Raw genomic sequence first — 19886 nt, forward strand, 5'->3', positions numbered from 1 at the left:
GTTTCACACATCGATCATGTTATGTAGCAGCCTGAAGTAGAAGATGAAAGGATAAGCACACAATTACTGTACAGTCTATTTCTTTGCTAGGTCTAAATTCTACCAACAGACATTTAGAGTACAAACTCTTCTGAATGTTTTGCTCATGGGCAGCGGCACATGCTGACAGGGCTAGAGAGTATTTGGCCTGTTCACATTTGCTCTTTTCATGCTACCATAAATGGTAGAGACCATTTAACTATACACACAAATCAGAAATATCAGCGCACCAGCAAAATATCACAGACCCCAAAACAAGAGATTAAAAAAACGACATAATTAAAAATAATTAAAAGAAAGAAAGTGCTAAAATAAAACTGACAAATAATCATCGACAACCAAATTGCCATTTCCAGCAAATTTAATAAGCAAACTTTGAATGAATATCTCAGACCACAAGACCAGATTGTACAATCAAAGAACAGCACAACGGATCTGGAAGTCACCAGACAACAAAATAAAGAAATAAAAGGAATCATCAAACCCCAGGGATCTCCAGCCTTGCTACCCTTTCCTCAGTTTCTGACATTCATCCAAAGCCATTTCCCATGAGAGGAACCCAGGTGGAGGCCCATCTGCTCAGCAGCCACCTCTGTGATAGCCCATCACTCTTCCCTTCTCATTTCCCGCTCTTCATCCCATCCTCCTCACCCCTTTCCCTCCTTTCCTCTCCCCGTCTTGCCATCCCCATCTGAGCGTTCACATGCCATTACTGAGATATTACAGAGTCTGGGATATTGTTGTCGTCGGACTATTCGCTGTCTCGTCCCCTACAAGCCAACCAGACATGAGACTTGATAGCTTAATCAGTTTTGACAGGACTAGTGGCTGCCATCACAACCCCTGCTGTCTGGCTTTGCAGCTCATCACCTCAACTTAATAAACCCTGTCAGATGTAAGAGGCCTGCTGACGTCCACCTTCCTTCAAAGACCCCGTTATGACCACACTTCATTACATACCCTGAAAAAAAAAATATGACTTAGGCCATGTCAGCACTGATGTGGATGAATTTGAAATTCTGTGCAAAAGTTTATCTGATCCAGAGTAATATTTACTAAGAGGCTGTCATATACAATATCAAAAAAATGTATCAAATCTCCGTGCAATTATCAAATAATATAACCCTAGGAAGCAAAAATAAGGTAAGTGGGACCAGATTCGGGCCATGACAGCTGTGTATACTGTACAGAACTGCTATGTGAAACTAGCCTTAGATGAATAAAGAACAAAATGCAGCACAGCCGTGGGTAATAACTGACCCATCTGCCCATATGCTCAAAGAATAAACTGAAAAGATCAACTTACTGGAGAACAGGTTGTTTTCTAGTATTAGAAAGTACTTTACAAAAGTCTTAACAAACCTCTCATTTTTTTGCATTTTGCTTCAGAGGAGCCAGAATTTCATAGAACCTTTGAAATGGCCTTTATCAACAGTTCTCCAGGCTTTCTGAAGTTTCCTCAAAGTTTCTTTTGGAGACACGTTTTCACTTATTTCAGTCAGGTCTGTGTACCTGACTATTTTGAGAGACATATTTTCATCATTTCTGACAATTTGGCAAAGAAATGCCTGCAGATTGTTTGTATTTTAGGTACTTTTTACTTGTAGACTGTCACAAAAACTAGAATAGAATAGAATAGAATAGAATAGAATAGAATAAACCTTTATTATGCCACGGATGAGAAATTTCTGTGTTACAGAGCTCTTACAGCAAGGGAAAATAAAATATAAAAGGAAGACACAAAGTGGTCCTATAAACATAGCAATGTTTATAGGACGTTCTTAAGGAAGAGAAACAGGGAGAAAAAACTGACATTAGACAAGAACTGGATTGTAAATTTTAAAAAACAGTCATTCCAAGTATTGACTTTTTTCAGGCTTGTTAGAATTGTACAAACTCTTTTAGTGTATTTAAATAATTTTCCATTAGCAGCAACATATAAAGAAATGAGGGATGACTCAATACTTTTGCATATTATTCTCATGTTTGTCTGGCTGGAGTCAAAGGTAGACTCAGAGATGAAAGTTCAGTGAGTTTATTTACAGCGTTGGTGCAGACAGTGCTATATACAAAGTGTTTTTGAGGCGCTCAGTTCAGAAGTCTCATATGTACAAAATCCAATGGAAGGAAGGTTCAGGGAATCCAAATCCCCGATACTCTGAGTCTCCTGACAGAGTCTCCTAACGCCCCCAAGCAACAAACTCTCTCTTGAAACTCGCTGGTCCATCCTTAACACAGGAAGAGGAACATTAGAAATCTTCAATGAGAATATATCCCATATACTGATTGGCTGTAGGTCAACACACGTGAGTCTCACAAGAAATATGTGGCTCAAAAAGGAGATGTGAAAACTCAAAGATGATTACCAGACAGAAAAGTCTCACATCATAGGGAAAAAAAATCATAGGATCCTTATTGCCAAACCTTTGACCTGGAGATGCTGTGAGTGTTTATTAATTTATACTTGGGGAAGAACCCTAATGTGACTCACAAAGAGCCTCTTTATTCAATTCAATTCAATTCAGTTTTATTTATACAGCGCCAAATCACATCAAGGTGATCACCTCAAGGTGCTTTATATAGTAAGGTAGACCCTACAATCATATGACCCCCTATGAGCAAGCACTTTGGCGACAGTGGGAAGGAAAAACTCCCTTTTAACAGAAAGAAACCTCCAGCAGAACCAGGCTCAGGAAGGGGCGGGGCCATCTGCTGTGATTGGTTGGAGTGAGAGAAGGAAGACATGATAAAGACATGCTGTGGAAGAGAGACAGAGATTAATAACAAGTATGATTCAGTGCAGAGAGGTCTATTAACACAGAGTGAGTGAGAAAGGTGACTGAAGAAGAAACACCCAGTGCATCATGGGAATCCCCGGCAGCCTACACCTACTGCAGCATAACTAAGGGAGGATTCAGGGTCACCTGGTCCAGCCCTAACTATATGCTTTAGCAAAAAGGAAAGTTTGAAGCCTAATCTTGAAAGTAGAGATAGTGTCTGTCTCCCAAATCCAAACTGGAAGCTGGTTCCACAGAAGAGGGGCCTGAAAACTGAAGGCTCTGCCTCCCATTCTACTTTTAAATACTCTAGGAACAACAAGTAGGCCTGCAGAGCGAGAGCGAAGTGCTCTAATAGGGTGATATTAGAGCACTATTGGCTGGCTAACACCAGCATGATATAACTGGTGTTAGCCCTCATACAGTCTGTAGATGCACCTTGCTGTCCATAACGCTCGTGTTAGCTAATAACTCCACATTTTTGTCACTTCAAAAAACAAAACACCAACATGGCTGTGTCCACAGTGCTTGACAAATCAGTGGGTGTGTTCCTTTAAGACTTGTTGTAATCACAAAAAGAGGTCAGCTGAGGAGTAAGAGGGCTTCAAGTGATGTTCAGCAGTTTTACAGCAGGTGACAAGATGAGAAGTGACGCATAGTGCTGCAGACATGCAGTATTCCTCAGGGTACTTTCACCATCAGCACCATTAGTGTCTGAAGTGATGATGAACTGAGGTGTTTCTCGAGAAATTAAAGCAACATTTCACTTTGGTACATTTTCTTTGCTTGACAAACATTTTTACAGCAGTTATGAGGAAGTTGGCCTCTGACAAGGCCTGCCTCAAGGCCTCTTTTAATCACAAGCTCTCAGGCCTTTGTCTCTTCCAACACCCAGTGTTGGTAATTACAGTCAGGAACAAGGATCCTTCATATCCTACAGAACAAATAGCATTAATTTAGGTTTTACGATGCTCATGCTTATGAAAAATGTTGTGAAAATAACTTTATCTGAATGGCCTAAAGCTCAAAATATGAGCACTATCAGGATTGTAATGTACCAGTACTTTTATTTAATTTAAAAGCTTTAGGTTATGAGTTAGATATTTACAGTTTTACTGTATAATTGTTATAATACCAAATATATTTGGATTCACAGTCAAACCCAGAGACCAGAGATGTGTTTACAGGACTGAAGAACCAGGACTTAAGGAGATAGCTTAACAAAAAGCAGGTTCTCTACAGGAAAGGATTGGGAAGTGGGGAAGATAAATTGCTGCACTTGTGAAGGACATAACATCGAGCCTTTACAAATTAAGAAAAGCTAGAGAACACAAGAACTTGTGATCAGGAATACACTGATCTGATTCTTGGATCAGACACCACGACTCTTTGTAACATGGAAAATATTATTTTAGCACTAAGATAATGTAACTATACATAACTGTTGTAAATCTGGGAAATGTTTTTGTGTTTCATATGTCTGAAAGAAAGAAATATCAGCCAACATGTCAGATTTTTAAATGACCAAATGTGAGTATGGGTGTCAGTTTTAAAAATCCTGTATCAGAAGTTTTTATATCGTACTTAACGTAACTCCAGAACATTCTCCACTCCAGGGACAAAATATACCATTGCTGTGGAGCCTAAAGTCCAGCTCATCACTCACAGCTTTGCAGCTGATGGCTGGTCACTCAGTATGTTGTCGTCTGTAGCTGTGCAGGTAACTCTCTAATGTATTCTGCGCTTTAGAAAACACAAAAGACCATTTTATGCTTATTATGTCTCATTATGTAGGCAAGGGGAACTTAAAAGGTTTATTGTATTATGCAGACCTGAATAATATAATTGCATCATTTCTTCTTTGACTCACTTCGGTCTAAATTGCAGCTCTGTATTTCTGTCCAGTCGTTAATCTCCTCATTTATGTTCTGGTCATGTGTCGGCACAGAGCGGCGTCAGCGCAGGAGTCTTTCATTCCTCGACGCGTCACTTTCTAATATGAAGTGTCAGAGCTGTCAAGGTGTGATTATGAATCCCTGCCGTTAATTGGAGACTGAAAGTGAGAAACGGAATAAAAGACTTGGTCCCAGAACCAGTAAAGACTGCTGATCAGTTAATTAGTTTTCTTTTAAATGCACACAGTGGAGAGTGGTATTGATCCTCTTACATAAATCTTTATTTCAAAATATAAAAGCATCCCTTTAAGACAATTATGAAACAATGAACAGTCCTTAGCTTTCAGATTTATTACTGCTACCAAATGAAGGAGGACAAAAAACTAATGTTAAAACAAATCAAAGTCTTATCTCTGATACTGAAAAAGCAAAAAAGCACTTTCTATCAGTGAAGAAGTCGTGTTGAAAGAGAGCTGGTGCTGCAGCCATCCGGCCTTTATTTACAGCCTGCTGAGTTTACAGTTCGTGCAGCACCGGCTCAGTGCAGAGGATATTATTGATGTGTCTCTCCGTGAAATGGCAGCGGATTGGTGTTGGAGGTCAATTCCATTACACCTGGCTTGTGTAGTGTCAACATGGCTCAGTCTGAGGCAGATGCTGTGGGAGATTATTTGGCGTTGAGATGAGAAAGGCATGCTCCTTTGATCAGAGCTGGGCGAGCGGCAGAGAAATTGAACTCATCACTCTGACCTGCATCCAGCTTCATGGAAGAACGGGCTCGGCTCGGATATTAAGTTGGACTTCAGGTGGCACTTGAGCTTGTCAAGCAGGCTTTTGTCATTGCGATGCTTACATTAATCGTTGCAGTCACGGTCTTTCTGGCTATAGATGAATCTGACAGCAGCGTAGCAGTGATGGTGGTGACACTGGGCAGTGGCCTGTTTACTGATGAAGGGCCAGTCTTATTACAGCCACTGAAGAGGTTACGTGATTGAGTCAGTTTGCCTTTTTAAAGCAGGACTTCAGCAGATTTGAGAAGCTTTGGATGGATTTAAATCATTCTTTGCTGTTATGATAGACAGGACAAAGCTGAATATTTTTAATATTTTGCAGCACACCTTGGAGATATTGGGGCTGTTCTCATCCCTTTAAGTATTTAAAACTATAATATTTTAATTCCATTGCTAGAGACTTCCAAGACAACATCTTCTTCTTCTTTCCCACCTACGCTATCGAGCGTATTGGGCTACAAGGTCTCTCCATGCATCACGATTTCCAGCGAGCTCTTCAGCTTCATGCCAGGAGATGCCGAGACCTTTGAGGTTGTCAAGGAAGGTCTGGTGCCAGGTCAGCTGCGGCCATCCCCTGCCACGTCGCCCTCCAGGTGAAACATATCAGAATACTTTTTTTGGGAGGCGGCTGTCATTCGTGCGGATGATGTGTCCAGCAAGTTTAAGGTGGTAGTGTGCAATAGTCGCGCTGAGGCGAGGAAGGTTGCTTTGTCGCAGCACCATTTCATTGGTGACGTGATCAAAGTACCAGATCTTCATTATCCTTCGAAGGCAGTGCTGATGGAAGATGTCCACCTTCCTGGTTATTCTGGCTGACACTTTCCACGTATCAGAGGCGTAGATTGCCATTGGGATGATGATTGAGGCGTACGGACGAAGCTTGATGTTGATTGAGATTGACCAGCTATTTTGCATTTGTTGGAATACCACCGAGGCTTTGCCAGTGTGGCTCTTCACATCGGTGTCTGCATCTCTGCCCCAAATGATGACGCTGCTGAGGTAATGCAAACCTCTCAACCACCTCGAGTTCTTGCCCACCAGTCTTGATCTTAGGCATACCGGCCTGGTCACCGATGTGCATGGTTTTTGATTTCTTAGCACTGATGGGAAGTCTGACTTTTCCCGTTTCTCTGGCCGTTTTCGCCCAGCAGGGCTATATCATCCGCAAAATCAAGGTCGGTGAGTCGACTGTTCCTGTCCAATTTGATGCCTGCATCTGACCTGACCAGGGCTTTCTTCATGATGAAGTTGCGTGCCATTAGATCACAGGTGTCCAACTCCAGGCCTGGAGGGCCGGTGTCCTGCAGGTTTTAGATGTGTCCTTGATCCACCACAGCTGATTTAAATGGCTAAATTACCTCCTCAACATGTCTTGAAGTTCTCCAGAAGCCTGGAAATGAACTAATCATGTGATTCAGGTGTGTTGAAACAGGGTGAGATCTAAAACCTGCAGGACACCGGCCCTCGAGGCCTGGTGTTCGACACCCCTCCATTAGATACAGGAAGGATGAGACTTGCCTGACACCAGTCTCGATGGCGAAGAGATCAGCGTGGCCCGTGTCCGTCTTGATGCAGCAGTTGGGGTGGCGGTACAGTGACTTGAAGACTGAGATGAATTTTTGTGGGACACCGTACAGGCGGAGGATGCTCCAAAGCGAAGACAACATCAACCCATAAAAATGCATTTCATAATTATCAGATAGCGAGGAGTCAGAAGCAGACCCCACAAGACCAAAACCAAGTTCTCAGAATCTTTATTGTTTTCTTTTGATCTTCTTTTACAAGGCAGAGGAGACCTGTTTCTGAATTGATTCTGGTCCTTTTTTCATAACTCTTTATGGATGTACAGGTGGAGGGGGTGGGCAAAGATTCCCAAAGATGAAGGTGGTGAAGAGTAGACAGGTAAGTTTTAGGTTAATTCTTACTTTTCCAGGAAACCAGCAGAGTTTTCTCGAATCACAGTTTTTTTTTTCATGCTCCAGCAAAGTCACACACCAGAAGACAGCTGGACGAGAACAAGGTCAGGCAACCGAAGGCTTAAAGGTAAGATAATCACTGGAATTGAGTCTGATTACTGCCACGAGGGCAAAAACAGTCTAGCAAGAAGTGAAAGTATCAGCTAGCCTTTTATTTTCAAAAGGTGATGAGTTAATGGAAAACAGGTGTGCACACTGGCTCAGTGGCAGGAATACCCCACTCAGGGGCGAGGTCAGGCACCAAGGCCTACCCAACTCCGCCTGAGAGCAGAGAGAGAGGGGAAGCAATAGAGCCAGCCTTATAGAAACATGGCAGCCTGTAAATGTTAAGACACTGAGAGAAAATGTTCAGGCTGAAGCTGAATGCATAATTGGCTGTTAACATATTCTAAAAGCAAACTTTTCTGTACCAAAAGCAAAACAGAGGACACAAAAAAAGTTGTAAACATCTCATACAACAGCGATCATTTCCAAGTTTTCATTTTAAAAAAATGTCAGTTTGCTTTATTCGCTTATACAACAATTTCTTTATGTTTTCTGCAAAATTAAAACATATAACTTGGACTGGAGACCTGCAGGGAGTTCCAGACTAAGGAAACAGAGGAGGCAATGAGCCTTAACTTCCAACCCTATTACACAGGAGTCTTTGCTACCGTGCACCACAGCTACTGGCTGTTGCAGAGCTCACCCAAATGGAAAATGAGACTTGAGAAATTTGCCCTATTTTCCTTCTTCCTCCCTCGATACAGTGGAAGTAATTAATATGGAAAGAAAATAAACGTAATGAGATAAAATTTCAGAATCCCACAGAGACCATTTCATGATCTGTGCAAAGGAGATGTAATGATTTGGGGTCTGTGATGTGAACGAAAGGAACAGAAGAAAGCGTCAAGCAATAGATGTTTTCAATAAATGTTTTTGTGTCACTGTGATCACTGTGGACGTCCACATCTGTTACAGTTGTTCCTTCAGCATCTGTTACATTTCTATCTTCTCACTCGGCTTTTGCTGCTGTTGCTGCCAGCATGGATTTCTAACTCATGATCGTCCTGTACACTACTGTCGCCACATGGTTGCGCCTGCTCGCTGTCCCACCTTGTATTTGGACTTTCCCAATCTCAGCCGCTTTCTCGAGCTCTCATTGGTAGATATTTCCAAGATATTGTCTCTTCTTCCTCATCATCTCTTCTTCTGTCTGAGGCACCCTTGAAGCGGTTCGTCCTGGGAGACCATCTTCCTGATGTATTCATGGAAGCTCCCTGTTTCATCCATGGACAGTGACTGTGACACTCACTAATAACGCTCTCATTTCGTTATGCATAGAGTGCCAAGCTGCTGGAATTTGGATGTGAGCCTTATATTCCATATATTCCATAACATCACTGGCTTCTATCTCATGGGTATCTCATGACTAGTAGGGCATGCATGTACATGACTGGAGTCCTATAGCAGATTTGAATATGGATTGATCTGTGCATCAAGCGCTTTTCTTTTTCCCCAGTGCAACGTTTCAAAGTTCTTCCTCTCCCTCAGACTATTTTTAATTCTGCTAGATTTCTTTCTGCTTCAGGACCCATCCTGCTAAATGTTGATCATTTCTGTCACTGTGACTAACATTCCTGCTTCCTGATCATGGCTCACCTGGACTGATGCTCCTCAACTGAACATCCTTCTGTAACATATGATCCATATGACTTTCCTGCGGTGTACAACTGCCACTTATCTTCTCTGTCATGACAGGATGAATTGGATTCCACCCAAAAGAAACAATTCAACAGTACAAATAAAACAGTATGACTTCCACTATGGTATACAACTCAAACATTATTGATGGAATACTCATCCATATCATCTCAGACCTGCATGATAAGGCCACAACACATCAGCTTTGAAATGGCCAAGCTTCCCTGTTTGCCCTTTTCTTTACAAATCTAGATAATAGAAAACCTCAAAACAAAACAAAATCTTCATCAGATAAAAGGTTTTGCTTTTGAGACTGCATTTCAGCCAGCGCTGTCTCTATCCTGCTTTCCATGTTCAGGACCAAAACTCACAAATGCTCAAGGGTGATACAGAAATAGCATCTGGACTACAAGCAGACAACAAATGGACATTTGTAAGCTTCTAGTACCAAACGTCTTGTTCCTCGTTCTGCACATTAATATGGAGATATCTAATTGTTGAAATGAAAGGCCTGCTGATGTGAAAAAAAAAACAAGGTCATACTACTCGTTCAGTAATCCACAGAAACCAAAAACCCATTAGCAGTGCTCCTTCCTGTCTCTAGCGAACAAAGGGGTGAAAATATTGTGCCCGTAGGCTGGGAAAGCTTTCATAATATTGCATGTGCTCGTGTGTATTCCACATGTACTGTGTTCAGCTCTTTTCCATCAGTCGTAATTCAGTGACTGCATACAGCGATGATGTATAGAAATTAAACCTAATTCGTGACACTGTGTGACATAAAGCAAGCACAATGTATTGTAACGATTTTCTTGTCTCCACAATATTTTTTTACGGTACAAATTCAGCAAATATATGTACATGTACAAAAAACAGGGCTGATGAAGATCATGCTGCAGCAGCTCATTTATTATAGGCACACGAACGGTTTTAGCAACAAACCAACACTAAGCTTAGAAAGTGTGTGTGGATGGATTTCATGCACTTGCACAACAAATGACTGACCAAGAGCAAGCATAATTAAGCAGTGTATTTGAGGTTTAATTAGCTTTCTCATGGGTGTAGTGCTTTGTACCCCATTGGCAAGTTCCACAGGAAACAAAGCAAACATACCCAGTCATAAATAAAGTCTGCACTGCAGAAGCTCCATCTTTTTTCTCCGCGTTATTTTACAGGATTTTGATGTCTTGTGTACTTGCACATGCATCCTTACAGTTTTTGTGCTTTATGGAGCCAGTGGACTTTATCTTGGAGCATCTGACTGCCATATACTGATCAGTGTATACAATGAATAAAAGAAAAAGTAAACTGGGAACATTGTAGTATAATCAGGGTCTGTAATCAAGACTCTTGAATCGTGAAAAATGTGAAACCACTCACAAAGACATTAAAAATGTCTGCAATAAGACATCAGTTCACCTGGGGTGGCAAAACCTGATACAAAGATGCTTCTGCATGAAGTGAGATCCTTGTGAAAACTTCATCCACCTAACAAACAGACAGAGACAAGATGAGACAGAGTGAAGGGAAATAACGTGTCTTGAGTTTCTTCTGAGAAGCTAAACTGAGGACAGGCAGGCACGCAGCACAGTGCATGCTTCCATGTGTACAGTAAAAAGAAAGAAACTAATGTCATCTTTCCACAAAGCTCTTTATTCTTTGTCTTCTCTGTTATACTCATCGTATTATCATGTAATCATTGTACAGTGTATTTCACACATGCATGTTTATCCTCTGTGACAAATTTCATTTTTTTAAAATACTGTTCATTTCCTTTTCTTGCTCCTCCTCTCTTCCCTTCTCCCCCCGTCGTCTCTCCCTCTTCTCCCTCTTTCTGCAAAGTAGGTCACCATCACATTGACTCCACTTCCAATCTATCATTTGTGGAGTAGCATGTAATTGCTCTTTAATCTTGACACCACTCGTGCAGCAAGTTGAGTTGTAGCTGTGTGTGAGTTTCACAGTGTGTGTGTGTGTGTGTGTGTGTTGTATGCAAAGACATCTGACGTAGGGTCCACTAATGAAAGGTTAATCCCTCTCAAATATCCAAGCCTTGCACTCTCCTCTGATGGGTAAGATCCGATCATCTGGGTGGCGAGGGCCAGCCGGTGAACAGGCTGTGAAAAGGGCAGCGAGCGCAGGGTAAGACAGGATCAGGAGAGAGGACGTTATCATTAAAGAGCATCAGTGAAGGGTTTTAGCGGCACACAGAGTGACTCTCTATGCCACACTACGCCAAGACAGTGAAGCTAAGAGGATAGACTTACATCAGATGTCTGGGTTCAGATACGATTACTGCTGTGAATGTTCATGCTTTGTGAGGAGAGAGGAATGAACTTTGCTGAAAAGCTCGTGCCTGAAATAAAACCTATTTTTTTAATACGCCGGAGAACCTGCAAAAGATTACTGAGAGATCTCAGTCGACTTTATCTTTCAGTGTGAGGACAATAATATCAATGTGCCCTCATAAGAATGACACCATCTGACAAAACAGGCATTTGGATTATGAACATTTGCGCCACAGTTAACAATTTGTGTTCTTTATTTTTTATTTATTCCTAATTTATTTAATTCTAATTTTGAGGTGTAAACCATTCATACACATGGTTTACTCAGATTTGTGCACACGCACTGTTTGGGATGATGCCCAGTGTGTCCTTTGGCGTGAGTGTTTTGACCCAGCGGCTGCCACAGTACTGGACACAGGACAGCTAATGGCCACTTCACAGCTGTCTCCAAAAGTGAGTCACTCTTCATAATAATAATAAAATAATAAATAAATAAATAAATAGCCCATAATAAAATGCTCAACTCTATGGGGTTAAACGAATGTGTGCAGCTTGGTAAAAGAATAGGTTTGACTTCTGTGGATGGTTTCCCACATCATAACAGCTGTATATGTATATCATTGTATATGTTGTCCATAATGGACGTTAGATTGGCTAACATCCTCCTCCTCCTCTATGGGATCTGGAGTACCAGCCAGGACAGAACCAGGCTTCGCCAGTCTATAAAGTCATTTGCGGTCTCTGCTCATGCTGCCACCTCCCCGGCAGACAACTGCATAAAAGACTGTGGAAGCTATCACTTTGTCATAAAAGATCCTTAGCAATGTCGTGCACACCCCAGAAGACCTCAACCCGTCCAGCAGATGACTGGGCTGACTTTGACCCTACTTGAACAGAGCTTGAGTGTTTTCTGTTCCAGTTTATTGTTAAGAAGAAGACTCAGGATTCTGTATCTGTCCATCAGCTCGATGTCCAGACCGTGTTCACCTGTGCAATTGGGCAAGTCAACCAACATCAACTGATGCAGGTGGTTGTGTTTACAGCAGATGACAAAGTCAGTGATGATCTTTTCATCCCAGCTCTGATGCTTGACAAGCTCTCCTAGGCGATGCGCTTGCTTCCACCTGCAGGTGGATCACTGACTTCCTGTCTGACAGGAAGTAGCATGTGAGACTGGCTATGCATGTCTCAGACTTTCAGTGCATCAGCATCAGTTCCCCTCAGGGCTCTGTACTTTATCCCCTGCTCTTCTCCCTTTACACCAACTGCTGCACTTCCAGACACCAGTCCGTCAAACTCCATAACTTTGCAGATGACAACACACTGACCAGGCTCATCTCGGGTGGAGATGAATTTGGCTTTGTGATGGACGTTGACAACCTGTTGACCAGGTGCACTGTCCCAACAGCACTGTGACAAAACAGTGTTAGTGGACTTCAGGTTAATACCTGCCGCACCAGTTCCCATCTTGCTGCATGCCTGCCTAGTGGAGCCATCAAATATTAGTGTTGAATGCTAAAAGTGTGACGCTTAAGGATAAAGATCATATGTGACAAGTTGGGAGGAAGATCATGTCTATCTAACCACAACTGTGACATCACAGCATCCAGGCCAAAGGACACCTTGGCTGTCTCTCTGAGACACAAGCAGCTTTTATAAAACAGAATCTTTTGAGCCTGTTCTCTGAATTTGTAATGTTTTCCCCCAAATTCCTGAATGCACAGTAGGAAGAAAAATCCAATGATAGTCAAACATCTTTTAAATAAGACCTTAAATTGTGTTGAAACACAGCAGATTCAGAAATATGATCAAATCACTGTCAGGTGTCAGGTCTAAAGGGCCTCAGGGAATTACTATCAAAACATGATTCCTTATTACATTCACACAGGACCATTTTAATAAACGTTGCTCTTAGCCATCCTTGGTTTTGGCTGCTTCTTCAGAGTAAGCACCTCTCCCACTGAGGCCTCTAAAACTGCCTCTGCAGCTTTTAGGTATATTGTAAGCAGCACTGAATAAATGGCTGTTGGGCCTTAAACTCATCTCACTGTGTGACACTGACAAGAAGCTTGTTTCAAAGCCAAATACTCCTAAAGGAAATAAACTTCCACAGAGTTCACAAGTAAAGCTGCTGCTGATTTATCCTCAACAGGAATGCTGCGATAAGAGTGGGAGCGAGGTCGAATATTTAATAACTGTGCCACATTTAATTGGCTGGCTGTGTTCAAAGTGGAACTGACAGTATGAATGTCAGAGATAAAAGTGATGAGAAATGGACAGTACTGGTCAGCCACTAGAGACTGAGCAAACACAAACACACTCTCAAATAAATTAATGTGAAAGGTGATGCAGAGTGCAGAAGATTTGGCTTTCGGAGAACATCAAATGGATTTACGAATTAAGCCTCTATATTCAAATTAGAAGCAAATGAGACCACATCGACACAATTAGGTTCCTCATCACAGAGTGAAACTCCACAAGTGTGACCTGCATTTTATTTTTGGAAATGTTTTTCTTTGATTCACATCAGTATGAAGGAGATTCTTGCGATAAATGTGACATAAACTCTCCGAAAGTTAGTTTGAATTCATTTCCCACAGTTTTAAAAAATTTGAATCATTTAGATATAAGAACAGAGATAGCAGCAGATACTTGTCAGGAATAAAAGCTTTTCATTAAGGTTACAAGGAAACAGAAAATGTTGCAGGTTGCTGCTGTGTTGCTCACATAATATGCAACGAGGCAGAAACAAGACTACAAGAAAAGCAAAATATTTGCTCAAATAATTAAAAGGTACTTGGAAAAAAAAAGCTACTAAGCTAAATGACTTACAGTCCTACACGCTCTCACTATTTGCCAATTAGCAGCAAGTTGAAGCTAAATAAATAAATGAGTAATTTTAGCTGCACTTAATTAAAATAGTGTTAAATTATTTTCACGGACTGACATGAGAGATTAATGTGTGTTAGTTCTTTGAAGCACCAAATGAATTAGCATAATTATAACCTGGATCTTGATCAGTAGATGCATTTGAAAAGATGAAAAACATGGAAAATTAAAGCAGTAATTAAAAGGAGGCTACTAGCAGCTCATTAGCTTAGCTTGACATGCAAACAAATTAAAAAGAGAAATAAAGGAACAAAAACTTTCGAAACAACACCGCATACAGTTACTAACTTTGTGCAATTTTTAGGCAGGACATCTCACCACATATTCAAACATATTCATACATATCTGTAAATCCTCTCACCACACAAGGAGGAGGTATGCAAGAAATTCTGCATAGAAAAGCATAAAGTCAAGCATGAATCTTCTGCAGCACCCGCAGAGCTTTGATGGGCCTTTGAGGAAAAGAATACAATTCCCCAGAAACAACTTCCTGTTGTTGCAGTTAATGGCATATTTCATGCTAGTTGAAGCTGACAACGTGATTACATATATTTCAAAATAGGACGAACAGTAAAGGGTCTGTGTCCGAATTATAGTGTTTTTGCTGTTTGGTGCGCTTTTATGTGATTTCTACAAACCATTAGTGGAAGGAAACAGCCGTCTGGGCCATGCTGAATGCTAATGGTATGTTTGCCAAGTAATATGGTCTGCTGTATGGTACTGCCTCTCCAGTTCTCCTGACTACGAGCCAGGTCTGTGTGTCTGTGTGTTGCAGATTGCATCTATCCAGTTACCAGATCAAAAACATCCAGGAACCAGTGGGTAACGCTGTGGTGGTTACTGCCATCTTTTATATACAGTTTATGGTGAAAATAGTACATCACAGGAAAATATTGTGGTGACGCTGTGGAGCAGTGAGAAGTTTCTGGTCTAGAGGCACAGCTTACATATTCTTGTCATTTTCCACAACAATGTTATGTTTATTTCTCCGTTCGTGATGACTTTCCCACTTTTGCCATTTTCCACGACAAAGCCAGGCACTTCAAAAAAGGCACATTTGTTCTTTTGTTTTTTTCAGTCTGCCCATTAGGCAGATAATTAGCTCTAATTTAGAAACATTACAGCATTACAGGCAAATGGAATTCAATAACTGTAATGCTTTTCTTTCTAAATATTTTTTTTTTCAGGGGCTTTTCACCTTAATTAGAGAGCACACTGTAGAGAAGACACAGCAAAGGGCCTCAGGTCAGAGCTGAACCCGGCTGCTGCATTCAGCTTCGAGGCATGTAGTCACCGGTGCAACCTGCATGCTACATCAGCACCCAGTGCTTTACTATATTATTTCATAAGGTATTAAACCAAAAATTGCGCTGCATCTATCATGTTAAAATCTAGCTTCAAGATATAGACTCGAATCTTATAACTTGAATTTGTACAGTTGTACAAATAACTCTCAACAACCTGAGGTGACAGTGAGTGGCCAACGCAGACTACCGTCCACAGTGTTTTATCTGTTGTGTGAAAAATCAGATGTGTCACGCTTCATTATGCCGCCTAGTCAAATGCAACTGACCCGCATGGTGTTTAAGGGAGAAAAAGAAGAAGCCTCCTCAGAGAAGTGGGAGGAAGAATCAAGATAAAGCCATGATGGGAAGTGATTATGCTGAAGACAGCTCACTGCCACATTGTTTACCCTCTTCAATTAGATTACGTCTCTTGCTTCGTTCAGCTCTGGGTTTATATGTGTGAAATTGATTGATTGTAGGTGGGAGGATGGAGGTAATGATGCCTGGAGAAGGATGAAGTGTTAAAAAAGCAAAAACCTTTATTTTTCTCTTCTTACAAATAATATATCATGAATGTTGTCGGGGTGGATAAGATCCTTTTCGTGCCATTTTTCTTCCTTTTATTTATTTATTTATTTATTTATTTATTTTTAAAAGATCTGGACATTTATTCCAAATAACACACAAAAATCTTACAGATCCAGTGAATATTATTTGCCACTGATAAGATTATTTGAATTCTACAAGTCTCCTTTTAATTTAGAGGTTTATTTTTGGATTTTGTAGTTACATTTAAATGACCTTTTTGGTTATATATTTAAACTGAAAACACGAACGTTCCCCAAAAATCTGCTCTCACTTGAGGCAGAAGCTGTCATTGACAGAGAAAACATTACACTGACGCGATGGCTACTGTGAGACCAAATGTAGGTATCACCGGTCCCTGTGGTTTTCATTAGTTTCTGCCAGCGTATTTTGTCCTCCTTCATTCTGTTTCCCGTCTCTGGCGTCATGTTTAGTGTCGGTCCTGGTGTTTGTTATTTGTCCTTTGCTCGTGTGTTTCACCGGAGATTAGTTTTCTCCTGTGTCTTGGTTTTACTTTTGCTTTTTATTTCCTTCCTTTGTGACTGTTTGCGCTCATTCTTCTCACCTGTGGTTAATTGCTCCCATCTGTATCTTTCTACAAGTGGTCCTTTGTGTTTTTACTGTATAGTTTTTGTCCCTTATGCTTAATTTCCTATATGGCTGTCTTGATTATCTATTTTTTGGACTAGAATAAAGGCTCACATTTTGTTTTTCTTTAACCTTCTTCTGTGTCCTGTCTTGGATGTGATTGGAGGTTTTATGTTGAGTTTTTTGTTAATAGATTTCTTTTTATTCATTAATCTCAGCTGGTTTTGTTTCTTATGTATTGTCAGGATCATGCAGTAGTGTGAATGATGGAGTGACTGAAGAACATTTGATGTTTGTGTTACGGTCGAACGCTGGTGGCCACGAAGACTCGAGCAAAAATCCACAAAACCAAACAGAAGTGAGAATTCAGTGTTTACTCTGACATTTCCATTTCCCTTTCCTTTCTGACATGAGATAGCTGAAAGCATAAATCTCACATCAGATGTGTTGGGAGATGAAATGTATGTGTCTGTGTGTGTATGTAAGCTCTAATAACAGTCCTCTTGCGTCCAGCCAGTCCTGATAACATTGGGTTTGACGTGTTTTGTGGTTTGTGTATGTGCCTGTGTTCATGCTTGTCATTCAGCAGGCCAGCGGGGAATAGGATGTAGAGGAGGGATCCATCTGGTTTCACTCGATGCATGGAATGAATCACAATTCACCCCACTACCCGAAAAATTGCCTGTATCTCACGCGCAGGGAGACACCAGCCCAGGATGGGAATTTTTAATCAAGACTCAAGATCCCTTCGATGCAGATTTCATGAAAAGGTGTGTGTGTGTGTGTGTGTGTGTGTGTGTGTGATACAGTGTTTCCTTGATTTCATCTCTAAAATACAACATCTGAGGTCCTGATCAGCCTTCTCCTTCTCATATCAAAAAATGTCAAATGGTACATAATAAACAATAAAAATAAATAAAATAAAACATCCATTCAGCATTTTGAAATTGATTTAAGCATCTTTCATGTCTCTAACATCCTGATGATCAGTTTGGAGTTTCTGTTTCATTTTTGCAGTCCTTGGTTATTGTGCATGCCGGGTAGTTTTACTTGTTGTCTTCCTTCACACCTTCCTCACTGGTTGAGCATTTCTCATGTCATGGTCTCGGCTCTTTGACCCGCCGTTTTGAGTTTTTATTGTGGAGTCACGATTCTTAATTCTGGATTTAAGAGATGGCTTAAGTTCAAGCTCTTTATTGTTTAGCCTTGATTTTAGTATTTTCTAGTGCTTTCAAGTTTTGTTATCTTTATTTCTAGTTCATGGTTTCTTGTTTGATTATGTTGGTCTCGTCCATGCGTTTGTCCTCAGCATCTCTAGTGGAACTCAGTTCTGTCTCCCCAGTGATGTCCCTGTTCTGTCAATTTCATGTCTCAGTCCTGGTCTCTGTGTTTGCTACTTCCTGTTTTATTTTGATAGTTCCTAGTCCTGTGTGCGTTGTCTCTCTTGTCTCATTAGTCAGATTTGTGTCCCTTGGTGTTTCCCATCTCTCTAATTACCTGGTGTGTGTATATTATTTGAGTCCTTCCTTGTATCATGTTTTCCCTGTCGATTTGTTTTTCCTCTCTTTGGCTCACTTTATTTTGTACTTTGTTCTTTGATACCTTTTAGTTTAGCCCTCATGTTTCTGAGTCCTCCTTTTGGGTCCAACTCTGCCATCCGCAGAGCCAGCCTTGACAGTGACCTTTTGGTTTTTCTCTGTCACTTTTGTGTTATTCGACTGCTTTTTACAAACATTTGGATCCTTCTCTGCACTTTTAGCTTTTATAAAAGCCCTCATGTTTTCTTCACTTTCCTTCTTAATGTATATTAAACACACTACTGATATTGATGTTTTTTTGTGAATGATGTGACTGGACATTTAAAAATCGTTGTGTTAGAGAGCCTTGAGCTTTTCACTGTGCATCCTGTGGGAGAATATTTTGGTTCTAACCATAAAAATATGCAGTTTCAGGCATTGCAGTTTTGAAGAGCCCAGTCTGGACTTCTAGAAATTCTAAGGTGTGATCGAAATGTTCCAAAAAATCCTCTCATAAAAAAAAGAACTATAACCCATGCCTGATTTTAAATTAGGCTGCTATTCTGCTCGTGTGCAGTGCTGCCCTGCTTGCATCACTCTGTGCAATTTTCACTGCAGATGTTTATGTGCAAATGAGTGAACAGATGCTCTACGCTGGACAGAAAGAACCAATAATCCTCCCTTTTTAAATGGCAACATATATCTTTGATACTTTACTTTAGGACATAATTACTGTACAGGTATCATCGTTGGGCATTCTTTCATGCTGCTGAAAGAAACCATGATTAGTAGCAGCACTCTACCCCAAGCTCCTCCCAGCTCCCACAGACCTTCATATATTACTGTCAGTTGACACAGGAGGCCAGGATTTTGCCATTTAAATAAACATATCTCTTCAGGGATCTGCAGTCATGAACTCGGCTTCAGAGAGAGCAGCGCTGGCACTTGGCTTTGGGCTGTGAGTCAAAAACTAAGAGAGAGGAAGCACATTCTCTGCTGTCTGGGTGAATTAGGGCTCATTTGCTAATGGTGAAGCTCAGTTCCCCCCTGGCCAGCTGATGGATAAATCACACCTTGTGTTGTACTGCAGTGCAGAGAGTGCAGCCGGTCACGGTGGCTGGTCTCCTCTCCTCTGTCTCTGTCTATATTTCTTCTCTATTATTTTCTGCTGTCTCTTTTGTCTTGGTAAACTCAGGAGTTGTGAAATAGTTTACAGGGTTAATGATGGAGCGGCAGCCTGGCACGTTGCATTAATGCTGAAGAAAAAAAAACTCCATTAGAAGCTCCTCTGTGAACGGCTGGGTCTTTGATGCAACATTAAGCTGCTGCTGCAGTGAACAGAAGGAGGGCTGTGTGAGAGAGCAAAGGCAGTGTCACTGTGTGTGTATGCGTGAGCACGCGTGTCGTACTGTTCATTGTCTTCATTAGGCTTCTATTTCATATTTATTAAAATTTTATTTTTTACAAACTAGCTCCCATTTTCATAGCTGCAGCCCTGATTTATGTTATTTCTATATGAATGTTTTACAAATCAGCTGCTTTGTGGAAGGAAAGGGTGGAGAGCCAGGATAA

General features: G+C 41.0%; 1 long non-coding RNA gene across 1 annotated transcript; it reads left to right on the top strand.

The window, feature by feature from the left end:
- Positions 1-7358: 7358 nt before the first annotated feature.
- LOC120443014 lies at positions 7359-17635 on the top strand. The gene is made up of 4 exons (XR_005615065.1): positions 7359-7404; positions 7485-7545; positions 17043-17155; positions 17384-17635. It is a non-coding gene; the product is annotated as an uncharacterized LOC120443014 (long non-coding RNA).
- The last annotated feature ends 2251 nt before the right edge of the window (positions 17636-19886 follow it).

This window comes from Oreochromis aureus, linkage group 12 (assembly GCF_013358895.1).
Source record: "Oreochromis aureus strain Israel breed Guangdong linkage group 12, ZZ_aureus, whole genome shotgun sequence".
Taxonomy (NCBI): Eukaryota; Metazoa; Chordata; class Actinopteri; order Cichliformes; family Cichlidae; genus Oreochromis; species Oreochromis aureus.